This window comes from Pagrus pagrus (assembly GCF_965226575.1).
Source record: "Pagrus pagrus genome assembly, chromosome: 16".
NCBI lineage: Eukaryota > Metazoa > Chordata > Actinopteri > Spariformes > Sparidae > Pagrus > Pagrus pagrus.
The window spans coordinates 23,787,905-23,795,063 of NC_140200.1; the positions used below are offsets into that span (position 1 = coordinate 23,787,905).

Sequence of the window (7,159 nt, forward strand, 5' to 3'; positions counted from 1 at the left end):
TTGAAAGGCTCCCCCAGTGGCGTGTGTGAGTACTACCAATCGAGTTTTGTTTGGATTACTTTTGTTTTTCCCTTTTTACTGGATTCTTTGGGTTTTTTCTGGTTACCTTCTTTTTGTTTCCTCAAGGTCGGATTTTTTGTTTAAAAGAACTGAGATAAGAACTCATCCAAGAACATTGTTTATTGGTTATGAACAATTTAAATACATTTTGAAAAGAAAGAAAAAAAGCTTTTCTTGTGTCTTGTTTCATTGCCTTTTGTGCTGGGTACAGTGTGCTGAAATGTGTTTTAAAATATGGTTATGTGCTTAGTATGAATAACTAGGAAGGTACATATCCTGTGTGGGGGTTTATCCATAAGTGTGACACAGACAGACTCTTTGTCAGGACACAGACGCCTGACTGGCACCCCAGCATTAACTAAAAGTCACCCTTTAAAAAACCGTCACAACTTGCATGAAGATACAAATCAACACAGTTGTTCTGATTTCAATTTTCATTAATTTTGCAGAGGCAATGAAGCACCCAGTGGCCAGTTCCTGCTGCCGCAGCCTTATTGGCTGCAGGATCTGCATTGCGCAGTGGGTGGCCAATGACCAAAGCTGCCCCAGGTGCTGCGACCAGAATTTCATGGAGAAAAAGTTTGAAATGACGGGAATGGAGGAGACAGTCCGAATCTTTAGGGAGACTATTCGAGATTAGTTTATTTTTTGTTTGTTGTTGTTCTGAACTCTTTTTTTTTGTTCTTGTTGTTGTTTTTGGAATTGTGTTATTGGTTGATTTGAAAAGTTAAACTTATTGTTCTTATTGTTGCCAGCGTTACATTGTTCTGTTCATTGTGTTTTATCAATTTGTTGTACTTCACTGAGTACTAACATTACTCCTTTGTTTAATGACTTGTGCGTTTGGATTCTTTTAATAGTTAATGAAATAGCTACCACAGAGACATGAGTAGCCTACAATTGTTTTTCACATCCTGAACATTAAAGTGTTTCTCCACTTTGTCTGCACTCAACGTTTTTTCAGTTTTTCCAGTTGATATTGTTTGTATTGTCAACTGGGTCACCCCATCATGAAGCTTGCCTGCTGACACGTAGCCTACACAAAACTGTCACAACTGCAAAGAGCAAAAGCATTTGTTTATTTTGCACAAAACACTTAAAAAAAAGAAAATAGACAGCTATCGTTTATTTTGTTTAAATGGGTATAGGTTAATGTGCAATGCTCAGCTGTCAGAAATTAAAAGCTAGCATCATCTCTTGTCATATTTGGCTGTGATCACTTTTTGGTAGGCTAAGCTCTCCATTAAATCAACCTGCTCCTCCCGGCTGAAGTGAAATTGATGTGAACGCGCACGGAGCACAAAGCACAAAGCTCAGAGCCGGACAGTAATCACCACCGTGACACCAGTTCGGTCTGACCGGGGATTTGGGTTTTGTTGAGCCGCATCATGAACACAGAGCCTGGCTGTGTTGGACCTTATCCCCCATAGTAAAACACTCGGGTCTACTATTCATGTAAAAAAGTGCGCCACCCTGTGGCTAAACAGCAACTGTCATAAGTTGTCATCTTCAAATGATAAGCCTGTTATAATAATATAGCCTAGTCTTGACTGTGGGTGAGGGGGCCCACCGCTGGTGATATGCACTTCCGACTTTCCTGGTTCACAGTTGAAGTTAAACTCAGCTACGACATTCTGATCTTTTTTAGAAACATCATATTTAATCAGACACCTGCATATTTTTTTAACCAATTATTGAAGACTAGAGACAGACATAACCATTACACCAGAAATGCCAGCTCTGGTTACCTGATACCTCCAACTCCGAGAACAAATCTACTCAAACACTCTGTGATCTATCGTTCAATAATGTCCTGGAACTCTTTACCTCCTCATATATCTCACTCACAAAACAACTTAACTTTTAAAAAACTACACAAGGCTCACCTAATGCAGCTGACCATATGACTGGGAATTCATTATTGGTAATATAATTAGGATTATTATGAAAGTAGTGATGGAAAATATATTACAAATGTAGGGCATTAATATATGATATATATTAATTATAATGTTTTTGATAAATTGTGGTAGTATGCATGTATACATTTATGTGTGTATGTGTGTGTGGTTGTGTACATGTGTATTGTTGTTGTCATTGTTGTTTTTATTATAAGTGTTTATTATATGTGAAATGTAGTTATGATTGCAATGTATGACTGTATGTATTGATGTCTGGGTACATCATTGATGTTACACTGTACTATGTACCCTATGGACCCCAGGAAGATTAGTGGTCGCCAAGGCGGCAGCTAATGGGGATCCATCTAATAAACAATAAACAATAAACTTTATAGATGCTCTTAATGTAGGCAGGGAACGTATAAGGTTTTCCACAAGGTGCATTCACACACTCAGCCAAAATGATAATTATAGGCCTATCACGTTCATCCAAACAACCAGCTGTTATAGTTTCACTTTACTAAAATAAATGTAGCTACTACAGGGATGTATAAAGACAACGGTATAATGTGTATAATAAGGACCAAGGTACGTTTTATCAGTCTGTTTTCTGGAAATAATTGACACAAGCAGAACCCATTAAACAAGCCGTTTTTCCGTTTTGGGGCAAAAAACGAAAATCAAAAGTTCAGCTCGTTTTCTTGTTTTTTGGTTCTCACTTACAAAACGAATTTACCACTCAATATTTTGTTTCCGTTGGTGGGCGGGTCCTCTGACTGGCTAATGTGCTTCCTTGCCCTGTGCTTTTCAAAATAAAAGTTCTTCCGTTTGATAATGTCCACAAAAATATTGCTGTATTATAGACACTAGCAGACACAGAGGTCCCCAACACCCACAGTCAAGACTGACCCGGCTTCAAATAAAAATAATAGTATTCATAATCATTTGAAAATGAGAACGTATGAAGTTATGATGACTTCAGTGCAGTTGATGTTTAGCCACGAGGTGGCGCAGTTGTTACATGAAGAGTAGACCTCAGGGCTTTACTACGAAGGAGGCTCAACATCTCCAGGCTCTGTGTTCATAACCCGGCTCAACAAAACCTAAAGCCCCGGTCAGAGCTAACTGTATCACAACGGTGGTCATTGTCCGGCTCTGAGCTTTGTGCGCGTTCACATCAAAGGAGCTGCGATCGCGGGCTGCTGAGAGCTGAGAGCTGAGGAATAGGAGTGATCACAACCAAATATGAAGTTTTTAATTTCTGACAGCTGAACATTGCGCATCTGTTAACCTTTATCCATTTACAGTAAACACATTTTTTTTTTCTTGTTGAAAGATATTTTATATTGTTTTCATATTATTATTTACTGACTGTGATTACAGAATGCGAGTGTGTTATATTGAGAGCGAGGCTGGGTGTGCCTATGAATATAGGCTACAGTGAGTTTTTTTAAGGTGCTGTACAAGCAAATCATATTGTCTACTCTGAACAATGACAAAAGAGTGTTTATAGTGTACAGTAGCAGGCTACTGTACACTATAAACAAATGATTTTGCTCTTTGCTCATGGCAGTTGTGACAGTCATTTTTGTTTACATGTCAGCAGGCAAGCTTCACTCATGCCAGGGATGTATTATGCTTTGTCCTATATCCTACTTAATTGTATCACTTGGAACATGTTATGAAATGGATCTATAGTATAGAAATTTGCTCATAATAGGCCGGCTGGAATACAAAGCAAACTTACCTCTCTCGAATGCACATTCATGGAAGTCTTGTATTGTCATCCCAGGACAAAACACAAACAATGCAGTAATGTAATAATATACAGTACAGACCAAAAGTTTGGACACACCTTGTCATTCAATGAGTTTCCTTTCTTTTCATGACTATTGACATTGTAGATTCACACTGAAGGCATCAAAACTATGAATTAACACATGTGGAAATATGTACTCAAGAGGTAGTCACCTGAAATGGTTTTCACTTCACAGGTGTGCCCTGTCAGGTTTAATAAGTGGGATTTCTTGCCTTATAAATGGGGTTGGGACCATCAGTTGTGTTGTGCAGAAGTCAGGTGGATACACAGCTGATAGTCCTACTGAATAGACTGCTAGAATTTGTATTATGGCAAGAAAAAAGCAGCTAAGTAAAGAAAAACGAGTGGCCATCATTACTTTAAGAAATGAAGGTCAGTCAGTCCGAAAAATTGGGAAAACTTTGAAAGTGTCCCCAAGTGCAGTCGCAAAAACCATCAAGCGCTACAAAGAAACTGGCTCACATGAGGACCGCCCCAGGAAAGGAAGACCAAGAGTCACCTCTGCTGCGGAGGATAAGTTCATCCGAGTCACCAGCCTCAGAAATCGCAGGTTAACAGCAGCTCAGATTAGAGACCAGGTCAATGCCACACAGAGTTCTAGCAGCAGACACATCTCTAGAACAACTGTTAAGAGGAGACTGTGTGAATCAGGCCTTCATGGTAGAATAGCTGCTAGGAAACCACTGCTAAGGACAGGCAACAAGCAGAAGAGACTTGTTTGGGCTAAAGAACACAAGGAATGGACATTAGACCAGTGGAAATCTGTGCTTTGGTCTGATGAGTCCAAATTTGAGATCTTTGGTTCCAACCAACGTGTCTTTGTGCGACGCAGAAAAGGTGAACGGATGGACTCTACATGCCTGGTTCCCACCGTGAAGCACGGAGGAGGAGGTGTGATGGTGTGGGGGTGCTTTGCTGGTGACACTGTTGGGGATTTATTCAAAATTTAAGGCATACTGAACCAGCATGGCTACCACAGCATCTTGCAGCGGCATGCTATTCCATCCGGTTTGCGTTTAGTTGGACCATCATTTATTTTTCAACAGGACAATGACCCCAAACACACCTCCAGGCTGTGTAAGGGCTATTTGACCAAGAAGGAGAGTGATGGGGTGCTGCGCCAGATGACCTGGCCTCCACAGTCACCGGACCTGAACCCAATCGAGATGGTTTGGGGTGAGCTGGACCGCAGAGTGAAGGCAAAAGGGCCAACAAGTGCTAAGCATCTCTGGGAACTCCTTCAAGACTGTTGGAAGACCATTTCAGGTGACTACCTCTTGAAGCTCATCAAGAGAATGCCAAGAGTGTGCGAAGCAGTAATCAAAGTAAAAGGTGGCTACTTTGAAGAACCTAGAATATAAGACATATTTTCAGTTGTTTCACACTTTTTTGTTAAGTATATAATTCCACATGTGTTAATTCATTTGTTTGATGCCTTCAGTGTGAATCTACAATTTTCATAGTCATGAAAATAAAGAAAACTCTTTGAATGAGAAGGTGTGTCCAAACTTTTGGTCTGTACTGTATACAGTTATTCATGTAGATATTTGTCAATGTTGTTATTGATTAGGCTAAAACAATATAATTGAGCCCAGTGAGTGCCACTTTAACAAGGAAGGAAAAAGACAAGTAAATGCTAATCCTGTTGCAAGGGCCAGTTCCCTTATATGATTGCTTTTTGATAACGTCTGCTATGATAAAATGAATCTGATGTTATATTCTGTTTACAGATGACAGTACAGAGAAGGAAGATAAAAGGAAGATAGGAGACCAAGAAGACAACAGTGAGGAAGTCCATAACACTGAGGTCAGTGATTTGGGGACCGCAGACACAGGACCAAGGGAAAGAAGGAAACAAGCAAGTCAATGGAGAGCAGCAAGTGATGGAGGGAAAGAGAGAAGAGAGAATCAGATGGAGAGTTAAAACCTACAGCATGGTGAGTTAGCCTCATCAGAAAATGATGTTTGCCTGAAATCAGTTTGTTTATCTGTTTTTTGTTTTGTTTTTTCAGAAGATGTGTGACAGAGAGAAACATGAGTCATGGAGGGAAACAGCAGCAGTCTGGAAAAGTGAAAGGTACAGTAACACTCTTTACACATTTATCTGAAAATTGTCCAAGTGAAAGAAGAAATGTTTTTAAAATATTTCATTTAACATGTTCTGTTGTCATTCAGTATACATTTCTTTGTTTATCTGGCAGCAGATTCAAAGGATGGAAGGAATGAGCAGATGGAGAAAAAAGAGCAGCAGAGACAGAGGTGCAACACAACACAGTAGGGGTGGAAGGAAAAATAAAATACCAAAAATTAAACTGACTCGTGTAATGTGCATTTTTTGGGGGAAATATGGCTCCTGATATAGTCTGTAGGCATCATCACTCAACTTTTTCACATGGTCTGGTGTTAAAAACAAAAAGCAAACTAAAAATCACAAATCATGTAACCTCTAACATTTTTTAAAAATTGAGGGGGAATATGACTTGGCTTCAGTCAAAATATTTACAAAATATTTATTTTTTTGGCTTTAATTCCTGTGTTATCTATAAGTGCATCATCCTGTTTCTATCAATATAATATAATCTTATTTTGACACATTTTGAAGTACATGTTGGCAGTATTTGCCTGTAGACAAGACACAATAAGGCTCAAGAAAGCATAGAGCTTTTTTACCCAGGTAGGATCCCCTAGACTTCCCTATAAGTCATCCCACCCTGGGCAGATCAGCCAGCTGCGGCTTCGCACATGCGCGATTCATTTGCAGTCTGCACGCGGAGGGGTGACCATCTCCTGCTCTGACTGCAGCTGGGAGGGACTGCTGCGCGCGAGGACTGGGCCGCCTGTGAGTGCTTAGGGACGGGGGAGGGGCCCACGGCAACACCTGCTGCTCGTTAAGAAGAGTAAGAACGATACGTGCTTTCACGCCAGAGTCTCCAAAAGTCTCCATTAACCCCAGAAAAAGTCGCTAGATTTGTAGCTAGTCGCTTTTCTGAAAAAGAGTCGCTAGAGGGGTCTGAAAACTCGCTAAATATAGCGACAAACTCGCTAAGTTGACAACACTGGACAGGAGAAACAGGCTCAGTCCAGAAAGTGATTTTTTTTTTTTTCAACAACACAAAGTGTTCCCGACCGACGGATTAGAAGAAGAGCTCGTATTTGTCTCTTTTTTGAGGTTTTTGTGTTTGTATCAACACGGAGTGTTTTATTTTGAAAATCAACCGGATGTCTTGTTGTTGTTTCGTGTCTGACTTCCTGGCTGAATTGCTGCGTTGCGTTGCGGCATCCGCCAGAATAGAAGTCCTGCGTATCTGCTCCGCAGGGCTGCGGACTGCCGGAGCTGGGACGTAGCAGACACGCAGCGCAGCGGACCTGGTGGAAGTTA

The 7,159-nt window shown here is 40.5% G+C and overlaps 1 long non-coding RNA gene across 2 annotated transcripts; it reads left to right on the forward strand.

Moving 5' to 3' along the window:
* Nucleotides 1–5,384: 5,384 nt before the first annotated feature.
* LOC311271473 lies at nucleotides 5,385–6,164 on the forward strand. Of its 2 annotated transcripts, none has more exons than XR_014624421.1 (3): nucleotides 5,385–5,717; nucleotides 5,793–5,857; nucleotides 5,982–6,164. It is a non-coding gene; the product is annotated as an uncharacterized lncRNA (long non-coding RNA). The 2 variants fall into 2 exon arrangements; XR_014624422.1 differs by having other exon boundaries at nucleotides 5,985–6,164.
* Nucleotides 6,165–7,159: the final 995 nt, after the last annotated feature.